Below are 14,721 nucleotides of genomic sequence, written 5' to 3' on the forward strand. Positions count from 1 at the left end.
GACGGATTACATGCCATGCATATTACTCGGTCGACTTCCCGCTTCTCTCACACATGTTGTCATCCTCTGCCACTAGAAGGCGCCGAACTATAGCGTGTAACATGACGATGTGTATCGCAATTGTGTCGGTGCGTGAGAATCAGCGTGCTGTAATCGAGTTTCTAACCGTAGAAAACTTGCTTCCAATTCAGATCTATTGAAGAACAGAAGCTGTGTACGGTGATTACTGTATCGACGTCACTAATGAGCGACGTTGAGTTGTTCGTGCTCTTAATAGAGGAAAAGGTGGTGCTGAACTCAACGTGTTAACGACCACGTACGTCGACCGACGAGTCTCTTGGGAATCGGATTGATGAGCTCATCAGAGAAAATCGTCAGAAAACACAGACATAGCTCTCAGGTAACGGTGGCGTATCGGGACAGCCTTTACAGGTTATCATTGGAGAACTGCTGTACAGAAATCTGTGTGTACGGGTGAGTGTCCCGAATGCGCACTCCTGCATGAAACGGAGGAATTAGGACTCCTGCCAACAACTTCTTTTGCGTTTTCAGCATGTGGATGATGAGTTCATTAACAACATTGTGACAGGTGATAAAATGTGTTCACAATTTTGACCCCGAAAAGAAAAGAGCATCAATGCGATTCCGCCACAGAGAATAACCGACGCCAAAAAGGTTCAACCCCTTGCCATCAGAAGGCAAAGTCATGTTCACAGTGGCCTGGAATGTTCAAGACTTAAAAAATTTGGAAGTAATGCCTGAAGGCACCACCATAAACTCTATATGGTACTAACAGACCCTCAGAAAACTATAACCACGAATTTGATAATTTCGTGCACACATGGAACAACCTGCCCTTCAGCATGGCAATGCCAGAGCTCACCACACGATGGCTGCGACATTTACAACAGTCTGACATATTGGGTTCATTGTCTTCAGTCCTCCATACAGTCACAACTTAGCCCCATCCGATTTTTATCTGTATCCAAAACTTCATAAACCCCTTCGAGCACTTCACTTTGACAATGCTGAAGCGATGCAAGCAGAGGTGAGGTTGTGGCTCCGTCAACAAAGACAAACATTCTACAGTGACGGTGTTCACAAACTGGTCGGTCTCTCGTTGGGAGAAAGGTGTTCGCCGCTAGGGTGCCTGTGTTGAGAAATACACACTACTGGCCATTAAAATTGCTACAATACGAGGAAATGCAGATGCTAAATGGGTATTCATTTGACAAATATATTATACTAGAACTGACATATGATTACATTTTCGCGCAATTTGGGTGCATATATCCTTAGAAATCAGTACCCAGAACAACCACCTCTGGCCGTAATAACGGCCGTGATACGCCTGGGCATTGAGTCAAACAGGGCTTGGATGGCGTGTACAGGTACAGCTGCCCATGCAGCTTCAACACGATACCACAGTTCATCAACAGTAGTGACTGGCGTATTGTGACGAGCCAGTTGCTCGGCCACTATTGACCAGACGTTTTCATTTGGTGAGAGATCTGGAGAATGTACTGGCCAGGGCAGAATATGAACATTTTCTGTATCCAGAAAGGCCCGTACAGGACCTGCAACATGCGGTCGTGCGTTATCCTGCTGAAATGTAGGGTTTCGCAGGGATCGAATGAAGGTTAGAGCCACGGATCGTAAAACATCTGAAATGTAACGTCCACTGTTCAAAGTGCCGTCAGTGCAAACAAGAGGTGACCGAGACGTGTAACCAATGGCACCTCATACCATCACGCCGGGTGATACGCCAGTATGGCGATGACGAATACACGCTTCCAATGTGCGTTCACCGCGATGTCGCCAAACACAGATTCGACCATCATGATGCTGTAAACAGAACCTGGATTCATCCGAAAAAATGACGTTTTGCCACTCGTGAACCCAGGTTCGTCGTTGAGTACACCATCGCAGGCGCTCCTGTCTGTGATGCAGCGTCAAGGGTAACCGCAGCTATGGTCTCCGAGCTGATGGTCCATGCTGCTGCAAACGTCGTCGCACTGTTCGTGCAGATGGCTGTTGTCTTGTAAACGTCCCCATCTGTTGACGCAGGGATCTACACGTGGCTACACGATGCGTTACAGCCATGGGGATAAGATGCCTGTCATCTCGACTGCTAGTGATACGAGGCCGTTGGGATCCAGCACAGCGTTCCGTATTACCCTCCTGAACCCACCGATTCCATATTCTGCTAAAAGTCATTGGATCTAGACCAACGCGAGCAGCAATGTCGCGATACGATAAACCGCAATCGCGATACTCTACAATCCGACCTTTATGAAAGTCGGAAACGTTATGGTACGCATTTCTCCTCCTTACACGAGGCATCACAACAACGTTTCACCAGGCAACGCCGGTCTACTTCTGTTTGTGCATGAGAAATCGGTTAGAAACTTTCCTCATGTCAGCACGTCGTAGGTGTCGCCACCGGCGCCAACCTTGTGTGAATGCTCTGAAACGCTAGTCATTTTCATATCACTGCATCTTCTTCCTATCGGTTAAATTTCGCGTCTGTAGTACGTCATCTTCGTGGTGTAGCAGTTTCAAACGCCAGTAGTGTATATATATATATATATATATATATATATATATATATATATATATATATATATATATACACTCCAGGAAATTGAAATAAGAACACCGTGAATTCATTGTCCCAGGAAGGGGAAACTTTATTGACACATTCCTGGGGTCAGATACATCACATGATCACACTGACAGAACCACAGGCACATAGACACAGGCAACAGAGCATGCACAATGTCGGCACTAGTACAGTGTATATCCACCTTTCGCAGCAATGCAGGCTGCTATTCTCCCATGGAGACGATCGTAGAGATGCTGGATGTAGTCCTGTGGAACGGCTTGCCATGCCATTTCCACCTGGCGCCTCAGTTGGACCAGCGTTCGTGCTGGACGTGCAGACCGCGTGAGACGACGCTTCATCCAGTCCCAAACATGCTCAATGGGGGACAGATCCGGAGATCTTGCTGGCCAGGGTAGTTGACTTACACCTTCTAGAGCACGTTGGGTGGCACGGGATACATGCGGACGTGCATTGTCCTGTTGGAACAGCAAGTTCCCTTGCCGGTCTAGGAATGGTAGAACGATGGGTTCGATGACGGTTTGGATGTACCGTGCACTATTCAGTGTCGCCTCGACGATCACCAGTGGTGTACGGCCAGTGTAGGAGATCGCTCCCCACACCATGATGCCGGGTGTTGGCCCTGTGTGCCTCGGTCGTATGCAGTCCTGATTGTGGCGCTCACCTGCACGGCGCCAAACACGCATACGACCATTATTGGCACCAAGGTAGAAGCGACTCTCATCGCTGAAGACGACACGTCTCCATTCGTCCCTCTATTCACGCCTGTCGCGACACCACTGGAGGCGGGCTGCACGATGTTGGGGCGTGAGCGGAAGACGGCCTAACGGTGTGCGGGACCGTAGCCCAGCTTCATGGAGACGGTTGCGAATGGTCCTCGCCGATACCCCAGGAGCAACAGTGTCCCTAATTTGCTGGGAAGTGGCGGTGCGGTCCCCTACGGCACTGCGTAGGATCCTACGGTCTTGGCGTGCATCCGGGCGTCGCTGCGGTCCGGTCCCAGGTCGACGGGCACGTGCACCTTCCGCCGACCACTGGCGACAACATCGATGTACTGTGGAGACCTCACGCCCCACGTGTTGAGCAATTCGGCGGTACGTCCACCCGGCCTCCCGCATGCCCACTATACGCCCTCGCTCAAAGTCCGTCAACTGCACATACGGTTCACGTCCACGCTGTCGCGGCATGCTACCAGTGTTAAAGACTGCGATGGAGCTCCGTATGCCACGGCAAACTGGCTGACACTGACGGCGGCGGTGCACAAATGCTGCGCAGCTAGCGCCATTCGACGGCCAACACCACGGTTCCTGGTGTGTCCGCTGTGCCGTGCGTGTGATCATTGCTTGTACAGCCCTCTCGCAGTGTCCGGAGCAAGTATGGTGGGTCTGACACACCGGTGTCAATGTGTTCTTTTTTCCATTTCCAGGAGTGTATATATATTCTAAGAAGAGCTAAGATGTAGAATGTTAATAAAATTTGTTTCATTTAAAAAGATTAAAGAGTTTTCACTTAAAAAATTCGGAGAAATTACTTTTCAGTATCCCTCGTACATCACTGAAGGAAATAAACCTGCTTTCAAAAAGTGAGTGCATTACATCATTCGAATATGATGAAAACTTAAGCCGTAACACAACGTCCCGAAATGAATAGGGTGTAAAACTAGAAATGCTTCTGCGCGGAAGAACAAAGGATTCTATACCCGTTGGCAACAAAGTTATTATACGAGACACTATTTTCATAGCGTCTGAAAAAACATACTTGGAACTTTTGAGGATAGACGATGTTTAATAAAAGGACCTTAAGGGCTTTATGATTCATAAAAGAACTTCTTCATGTTGTAAACTTCAAGTTCTGTTATGACTAACGACTGTACATTCACGCCAGTTTATTAGAGCACACAGCTCTAATGGAGAATTGCAGAGATCGATTTTTATATCGAGTAAGTACTGCAGTAAGGGCTGTTAGAGAACAAGGGGCACAATTCAGCACCATGCTACTTTTTTTCCTCTGTCGAAATGTCGGCTTCTCATCAAGTTAATTACTTAGGTCGAACTTCAGTATTGGAATTAATTAGGAAGAGGGCGTTTTTTTCTGCACTGTTTAACTTTATTAAATGTTGTAAATTTTATGTTATATGACATTTTGAATTTCAGGCTGTCGTGCAGCATTGTGCGTGCCTTTCATTACGTGTTGTGTAAACGGTTTTAGTATTATTCTTGCCTACCAATACGTGTTATTGTAAACGATATTAGTACTATTGTGTTTGTCAAAAATTGTTACCACGAGGTTAACGATCTTTCTAGAGGCCACACAGTAAACGTTTGTGCCTGGAGAGTGATAATTTCACATCAGTGGAAATTCAGACGAAATCAGACAGAACAACATTGAAAATTTGTACAGCCGGTTAGCAGAGGTCATCTATATGTATGAAAGGCAAAGACCTAACTGACTGACTCATCATCGCGTAGCCCATACTGCTAAGGACAGAAACTTCAGATGTAGAGTGGGTGTTGATGTTATGCTGTAGGTGCCGTTTAAGAAGCGATTTTTTGAAATTCCTCACCAAAGGGTTCAGAACAGTAGATGAAATGCTTTTTTGACGTCACTATTAACGCAGTTATGAAGCTAGACCTACGAAAATTAGTATTTGGTTTTTCGGTCAGAAATAAAGAAATACGTATTTCAGTGTTTTTGGAATTTAACCTCTGTGCGATGAAATATTGAAAAAATGAAACATAGTTAAAGAACTGCTAAAATATTTTTAAAGCCCCATCTATGAAAATTGATATCAGAATACTTTGTTACAAATAAAAATACGTGTTTTAGTGTTTCTCGAATTCATCCTGTAAGGGGGTAGAACAAGAAATGAAATGTTTTATGAAATATTTCATTATGAAAGCATTTTTAAAAGTGAAATCTAGTGAAAATTTGAATTTGGATTATCAGTTTGAAGTAAAAGACTACGTGTTTCGCTGGTTTTGGAAATTCACCCCCATAGGGATGAAACGGGGGATGAAAGTTTTTATGGAAATATGTAAGTATTGAAGCATTTTTGAAGCTAAATGCATGAAAATATGTATTTAGCTTGTGTGTTAGAAATTTAAAAAAATACGCATTTCAACGATTTTGGAAATTGAACCCCTAAGGAGGTAAACGTTTCATAGAAATATTTAATTGTGAAAGCGTTTTTAAAGCTAAATCTATGATAATTGGTATTTGGCTTCTCGCTTGGAAATGTGAAAATTTGTGTTTCACTGTTTTTGGAAATTTAACCACTAAGGCGATGTAATAGGGCCAGATTGATTCACTGACTTATAATCGCCCTGCCCAAACAGCTAATGAGAAAAACGTGAAGACTGGGGAGGTTGTGAATCGTATACTATAGGCGTCCTTTAAACAGGAGTTACACTATTCGAAATTCCACTCCTACAGGGATGAAATAGGTGATGAAATTCTATTGGAAAAATGGCTTTATGAAGACAATTCTGAAGCTAGACCTACAAAATCGTTATTTGGCTTCAAAGTCAAAAATAAAGAAATACATGTTTCAGTATATTTGGTATTCAATCACTAATGGGCGAATTACTGGGTGAAATTTTTTTGAAAATAAATGATAACTGAAAGCTACTAATGGATTGTCAAAACTAAAGTTATGGAAATTTGCGTTTTTCTTCACTGTTAGGAATTTAAAAGAAATACGTGCTTGGCTGCTTTTGGAAATTCAACCCTGAAGGGGGTGAAATAGGGGATGAAAATTTTTAGGAAAATGTTTTGTTATGTTAAATACTTTTTAAAGCTATACTTGTGAAATCTGGTATTTCGCTTCTCGGTTAGATACAAGGAAATATATGTTAGGGGATGAAAGTTTATATGGAAACTTTACCACTAGAGTGCAAAAGGTATGATTAACAAAAGGCTTGGACAATCAGAAATCGGAAAAGACTATGCTTCTATGGTTTTAATTAGCGTGAAAAGTTTAGATCGTTTTGCAATTTGCGCATAACATAAAAAATTCGATTGAAGAAAAAAAGACAAAAATCTGTGGAGACCATAAAGTTTATGCGAGCAAAGCAGGGGGCATTAAGTTATTTACAAATGAAGTGCTAATCTACTTAGCTGGACATGGATATGAGAGAGACTGGCCACAAAGATCGGGCAGATTAAGTTTCAGTCTGACTTCTACCAAAATTTCATCAGTTTCAATAAACTACAGAATCGTAAATGAACCGAGCAAGTTATTTGTAAAATGCAAGACAACTGAAACAGGGTGCGAAGGGTGAGCTACTAGTGTGACAGCGGCGGAAGGGGTGGCCGAGCGGTTCTAGGCGCTACAGTCTGGAACCGCGCGACCGCTACGGCCGCAGGTTCGAATCGTGCCTCGGACATGGATGTGTGTGATGTCCTTCGGTTGGTTAGGTTTAAGTAGTTCCAAGTTCTAGGGGACTGATGACTTCAGAAGTTAAGCTCCATAGTGCTCAGAGCCATTTGAACCTTTTTTGGTGTGACAGTTTGTCCGTGGTTGCACACTGCACAGCGCCTACTCAACGACGGTGGCAAGTGTTATGTTGTTTGTTAAGTTCCAACGAAGTGGTAACAGGTACTCATAAAGGAGGAATAAGAGAAAATTCTCCGAAGCGTGTATTGGAAGAGTTACCATGACAGCATAGAACTTAAACACAAGAGGTTTTGTGTAGTAAGAGGGAATGAAGTTGAAAAATACTCCAAAATGTCGGTACAGTTGACAGAAAGTATAACGTAAGTGCTTGAGAAACCGGTCTGGAAATTCGCTTTACCTAATATTAATTTTACGGTTCGTCTTGTTTATGTAACTTCTTTGCATTACCCCTAAATAATCAAATGCTGTGACGTGCCACAAACGTACGCCACCAATCCTGTAATCAGATTCTAAGTCCATTTTTCTCTTTGTTTGAAGCATTTATCCACATTCAGAGGGAATCACCGTTCATTGCACGCAGAGGAAATTTGGTCCAAGTCTTTCTACATATCCTTATCGTCTTCCGCGTATTTTTTGTTACAAGCATCATCAGCGAACAGTATGGTAGTGTTTCTGACCCTTCCTAAAAATAAAAATAAAATAAACTTTACGTTAAGATCCCATTTAGGGGTGCGATCCATGTTGCTTTTGTTTCTGTTGAACATTCATTAACTACGTACTGGATTATATCAGCCAAAAATTCATCGAGCCACTCCAATATCTATCAGTACACTCAGTGCAATTGTATCTGTGGTGTCACCGCCAGACACCACACTTGCTAGGTGGTAGCTTAAATCGGCCGCGGTCCATTTAGTGCATGTCGGACCCGCGTGTCGCCACTGTGTGATCGCAGACCGAGCGCCACCACAAGGCAGGTCTCGAGATACGGGCTAGCACTCGCCCAGTTGTACGACGACTTTGCTAGCGACTACACTGACGAAGCCTTTCTCTCATTTGCCGAGAGACAGTTAGAATAGCCTTCAGCTAAGTCCATGGCTACGACCTAGCAAGGCGCCATTAACCGTATCTGAAGATAGTCTTATTTGTATTATCAAGAGCGATGTACCACAAGGATCGAATAAAGTTAAGTATTCGAGGAGCTGCATACTTTTCTTATTAGCATTCACTAATTATCCTGTTCCAGAATTCACGCCCGTCTGCGTTAGATAGCGTGCATTTTAGGCCTCCTCTATCTACAAGGTGTTGGCACATTTACCAACACATCAGTATCATTGTTGTAAGTAGACGATGCTGCTGCATTCTGTCGAACGCTTTCCGGAAATCAAAGAAGAGTATGTATGCTTGTTTACCTGATCTACTCTTTCTAAGATATTGTATACGAAAGAAAGCGATGCTGCACACGAGTGGGGTTTCCTGAATATCTGCCCTTTGATAGGACCATCGTGATATTTGAGACAAGAAAATGCTTCTGAAACCCTCAGCAGACGGTAGTCAAAGATATTATTGTGTCATTCTGTACGTCCGCTTTATTACCCAGTTTCGTAAGCAATCGTGGTCTACACTCCGCTGCGGAGTGGCTTATATTTTTCTCTTTCTGAAGACTGATACACGAGAGGTAGAATGGAAGGTTTTGGATCCATTCATCGAGTTTACCTATAAGTCGAACTTTCTACGATGGATGTGTTTTGGACATGATGTGAAAGAAATAAAACGATATTGTTTCCTATCGTGCAAATATACAACATTGGTTTTATTTATTAATTTATTTTTACGTAAAATACAGTTCGCGAGATAAGACCGCAACAATGTACGTCTGGCAGGGAAACATTGACAGGTTCTAAAATAGAATGAACGCTACTATATCACAAGACGAAATGAATGACCAACGATGATTACTTGTTCTTGGGAAATAAATACAGTATTAGCTCAAATTCATGACGGGTATAGGGTTTCAAGGCAAGACATTTGCTTCAGTTACGTCTCAGGGACCTCCGATTTTAGATGCCACATTAAACTGTTTTGTTTGGGGGACATAATTATTTACTTTAAGCATTGATTCATTGAATGTTAAAAGCTGTAACGCTAAACAGCAGTCAGACTTCTGTGCGAACGACCGCTAACAAAACGGTGGCATCGACGAACGTCAACCACGCAGTGGTTACTACCCTATTAAGTGGTAGATGGTAGATACTGTCACTGTTCAGCCGCAAGCATTGACACCAAAATCACAGTTAAAAATTAAAAAAAAGTTAAAACATGTCTTTGGATTTTAAAACTGCAAATTACACATTAGCAATGTGAAATAAAAAACTGAGCATTCTTCTCCTTCTTTTCTTACAACAACAACAACGCTGCTTCTAGATGTGTTGTTCGTGTCCAGTTAAAGTACTAGTATACGCACTTTGTACGAGAGTTTTTAATTTTATTTTATGCCTCTGTTTATCGAAAACAGGCTGTTTTAGATGAAGAGAGAGTTGATTTCTATTTCGCTAGTCTTCTGTTTCAATCTACATTCTCCCAAACACTTTACTCAACCGTAGGTCGAGAACGAAATTTCTCAAAATGGTTCAAGTGGTTCAAATGGCTCTGAGCAAAATGGCTCAAATGGCCCTGAGCACTATGGGACTTAACATCAGTGGTTATCAGTCCCCTAGAACTCAGAACTACTTAAACTTAACTAACCTAAGGACATCACACACTTCCATGCCCGAGGCAGGATTCGAACCTGCGACCGTAGCGGTAGCGCGTTTCCAGACTGAAGCGCCTAGAACCGCTCGGCCACAGCGGCCGGCGAAATTTCTCAAAATAAAGTTTAACTATAAGGCAATTACTTTTGTGTGTAACAATTTTTAGTATCTCATTTCTTTGTTTTGTTATGGTTTTGCTGTTGGTGAGGATCCACATGTGCTGCTTTCGAACAGTGCTGAATCCAAGGCATTTATCCTGCGTTTCGTATTCAGTGGCGTCTGTTGGTAGTAGCATGAGGGATAATCAGAATACGAGAACATCAGCAGCATATAGTTACTCGCCCATCACGAACCGTTTTCTGGCGTTTGTGCACACAAACATTCGTGCATGTCTTGTATCGACCTGCAATCCATACATTCCTCTGAATAACAACGACGCATTTTACACCAAATTTTTTACGTAGTTTAGATGTTTGTTTTCGTTTGTTTCCAGTGGCTTGAAAATTCGAGCAGAAAGACGCTACATTCATTAGAAATGAAACAGTGGTGGAATGAGCTGTGGAGCCAGTTCCCTCTACATCTGTAGGGTGGGCGAAAAAAGCTGCCTCAGAACTCATACACCTTAAAATAAGCAACATGGATTAAGTGGGGAAATTACGATGCCTACCTTAAGGCGCCTGAAATATACTGCGCAACATATTTAAAGAATCACTTTTTCGAAACCCCGTAAATGTCTTCCTTAACGAAGCAGAAGTTTGAAATTTGGCTCAAAGATGCCTAAAACCTTCCTTTGCAATGATAGAAAAACGTGACGCCTTGCGACGTCACTCTCCGGCTCGGCGACGCTTGAGAGAGCAAGGTGTCGACACATGCGAGAGAAAAGGCCAGGGCTCAGAAGTCCATGTCAACTATAAGATGGCTTAATGATGCCACGTTGACACCAAATTTTACCACAGTTCTTACCAACGCCACCTTGGACGTGTCACACAACGGGATGGCCTCACATCCCTCTTACTGAATTTCCACTTAATGTTTTACCGGATTCCTCATATTCATGGCACATTCGTGAAACTGTCGTACGCGAAAATCCCCAATTCATTGCTTCCTCGGAGGTCCTGTGTCCCATCTGTCGTGCACCGACTGTAGCACCAAGTTCAAACTCACTTAAATCTTGATAACCGATCATTGTAGCAGCAATAACCGATCTCATAAGTTTATCGGACTCTTATTGTCTTATATAGGCGCTGTCGACCGCAGGGGGCCATATTCTGCCTGTTTACACATCTCTGTATTTGAATACGCATGCCTGTAGCAGTTTCTTTGGAGCTTCAATCTTTCTTTGTATTGATTACAGTACTAGTGTCAGCTGCAAAAAAAAAAAAAAAAAAAAAAAAAAAAAACTAATTTTGCTTATTGTCTCTTTGACTGAATGTCGGCTACATATACTCAAGGAAAAAGTCATTTCATTGACAAGTGCGGTGACAGGTAGTTCATCATTTTAGGGGTTCATGATAAGAAATTCAGGCCAAATGAAACACACAAGTCACATTAAAGGATTTCCAATCTATCGCATCGCATCAATACACAGTGTATTCTCCTCTGCCGGTAACGTAGATGCTTATTCTAGCATGAAACCGATAATAAAGATGTCGAACGGTATCCTGTGATGGCCCAAGCATTTGCGCCTTTTGTTGCACTTCGACAGTGGTTCGTGCAGGCTATGGGGAACGATTAAGTTTCCACTGCTTCATGCACTATTCATCTTCAATTGGCGAGAGATCTGGTGATCTTGCTGACCAGGGCAGTTCTAGTACGTCACTGCGTGCAGCAGCTGTATGCGGATGTGCATTGTCCTGGTGAAAAAGAACATCACCTGCCTGTTGAAGAAATGGTAGTAGCATAGGGAATACAGACTGTGCGATGTTGTGGGCACTGGTAACCTTATCCTGCAGAAACACTAAATGTGACTGTGAGTTGTAATTGATGGCCTCCCACACTATGAAGACTGGGAGCCGGCCAGAGTGGCCGTGCGGTTCTAGGCGCTACAGTCTGGAACCGAGCGACCGCTAGGGCCGCAGGTTCGAATCCTGCCTCGGGCATGGATGTGTGTGATGTCCTTAGGTTAGTTAGGTTTAATTAGTTCTAAGTTCTAGGCGACTGATGACCTCAGAAGTTAAGTCGCATAGTGCTCAGAGCCATTTTTGAAGACTGGGATGAGACCAGTGTGTCACTGGCAAAAGCACTTTGGAGTCGGCAGCTCACCAGGTCTACGCCCTATACATGTAGGTGCATCGCTCACATACAGACAAAACCTACTCTCATCACTGAAGACAACAGAGTGCCAATCCAGATCCAGTCAACTCTTTCATGACACCAGAATAGCCATGGCTGGCAGTGTCGTGGAGTCACTGGTGGCCTGGACAGAGGAACATTTGATCCAGTTCTGTTGCAAGCAGATGTTGGTTCCCAACGGTGCCTCATGACAACAGCAGGTACGACATGTGCCTGGATTGCGCCCTTGGGTGATGTTTGGTCGATCACTGCTGCTCTCATAATGCGTCGATCTCGACGTTCATCTGTACCACACGGTCGTCCGGAACCTGATCTACAGGTCTGAGAATGTTCCACAGACAACTGTTGGAAGGAGCGACACACCACCTATACATTTTGCCTAATACGTTCAGCAGTCAGTGGATACGTCCGTCCAGCTTCCCACAGGCCCTCATTCAAATGGTAGAAGCTGTCCACCATGAGTATGTACACATTGGTGGGGCGTGGTAGAATCATAGAATATATGTTAATAGGATTGTTCGCCTCTAAGCTCAGCACAGTTCCTGCCCATAGACTCAAAACGGAATGTGCGCAGTAAGGCGTCCTGAACACAATCTAAGTGCCGATGACTGTGACAAATGAATCATTAACGCTACAAACCCTCCAGTATGCACATATTATACGTCGGTGTCACTGAACGCAGTCCTTCAAGGTGTTGCATTTTTTTCTGAGAATAACTTCCTGTATTTTTTGATTAGATATGAAATTATCCATTCTTTGACTATATCATCAGTTCAATAAGACCTCAGTTTTATCCAGGAGAATATTGTGATTCACACTATCAAATGATTTAGATGGGTAGCGGAAAATACCAACAGGTGTTTTTTTTATTTTGTACTGCATGTAAAATTTGGTGAGTGAACTTCAAATGACATTCTCAGTTTACCAACTCCTTTGACATCCAAGCTGTTGTTAACTGAGAATATTATTGGTGCTCAAGTGGGATACTGTTCTAGAATACAGGACCTCCGAAAATTTCTGGATAATGATGGCAGTAGTGAAACGTTTCGGTAGCTATTGGGACCTCTTCCATCATCTTTCTTATACAGAGATTTAACAGTGGCATATTTCAGTCTCTCTGGAGACATGTCCTCGGTTAGTAATGCATTAGATATTTCAGAAAAGACTGTGCTTATTAAATACAAATGAATTCTTCTAGGATGTTAGGAGTAAAAATTTTCTTAGTGTGCTATAACCACCGTATATTGTCCACAGTACAAAACTGCATTAAGAGAAATTGTGTCCCATCCTACTCAGATGCAGTAGCGATTGACCTGCTCACCCGCCGCGAGTTGACTTGACACCCTGCCTCCGTATTCGCGTCGCATCCGCGATGTGTGATTTCCGTGAGCGGCTGGCTGCATGCAGAGCAGAGCCCAACGCGTGTGCTACGTCATTAGCGGCGGGGTCAGATCTTTCCCTGCTGTTTTATAACGATGGAGTGGGTGGCATTAATGCTGGCGCGTGTACTGTACCTACGCGGACACAGTGCCTGCTCGTTATGTTGGTTGTTGCCTGCCATGTGACCAGTTTTTTTTTTACAGTAATGAGTTCCGTACTTTGTGTTTGTTACTGTCTTCCTTTATTATGCCGAGCTAAGTCACGATAATGTCATCCAAACGAAACTTATATCAAGAGTCAACCTTATTTTCTTAAACGAGAGAAGGTGAAAGCCTGAGAATAGGATGTTTCTACTACCGATGAAAGTCTGAGAATAGGATGTTTCTTGTACCTCACTGTTCTCCTTGGGTAAGGTATATTTTTTGTATAATGGAGGCATTGACATGAAAAAGCTCGTATCTGCCAAAAATTCGAATTTTGAAGTTTCGTATCGAGAAGGTAATGTGTGACATGTCAATGGCGCAGAGAAGGTAGTTTGTCTAGATATAATCAAACATATCTGAAAACGTAGTTGCTACATAGGGTAAGTTGTATGTGCCTTGCTGTTACGCAGACATGGTGGTTCAAACAATCGAATAGTTCACTATGGGACTTAACGTCTTATCAGTCCCCTAGACTTAGAACTACTTATACCTAACTAACCTAAGGACATCACTCACATCCATGCCCGAGGCAGAATTCGAACCTGCGACCGTAGCAGCAGCGCGGTTCCTGACTGAAGCGCCTAGAACCGCTCGGCCACAGCGGCCGGCGACATGGTGGTATCTTCTCTTACAGTGTCTCTGTAACAGAGCGTATCCAGACGTGTTGGTAACGAATAGCGGTGTCTGTTGTGATACAGATCTTTGTCTATGAAGCAGTATTCCGCCAAAACTTCTTACATTTAAAATGTTGGGTAGAAATTTGTAGTTCCAGGCCGTTCCTACACGTCTTTTGTTAGGGAATTCGGCATCGTTGAGAAAAGAAGAAGAAAGTGCAAGACAATGATTCCAGGAAAGGTGACACACATGATTGAAAGTGCTAAGGAGGCAAGGCCTAATTTCTTAGCAATGGTGAGTGATGAAGAGTTCACTAACTTTTCTTCCGATTGTTACAAGGTTTTGCGCACAACTCCATTTAAAATTCAGTTCCCTCAGCTGGATTAGATTACTAATAAATCATTTTCCTGTCATAAAAACAAGGCGGTCATTGAATGACAATGAATGTGGATGGAGCTTAGAATT

The 14,721-nt window shown here is 43.3% G+C and overlaps 1 protein-coding gene across 1 annotated transcript in view; it reads left to right on the forward strand.

Annotated features, from left to right (window-relative positions):
* LOC126481079 (atrial natriuretic peptide receptor 1-like) overlaps nucleotides 1–14,721 on the forward strand; it is a 1,220,509-nt gene that overhangs the window by 748,011 nt on the left and 457,777 nt on the right. The gene's annotated exons all lie outside the window — the stretch shown is intronic.

Source organism: Schistocerca serialis, chromosome 5, assembly GCF_023864345.2.
Source record: "Schistocerca serialis cubense isolate TAMUIC-IGC-003099 chromosome 5, iqSchSeri2.2, whole genome shotgun sequence".
Lineage (NCBI taxonomy): Eukaryota > Metazoa > Arthropoda > Insecta > Orthoptera > Acrididae > Schistocerca > Schistocerca serialis.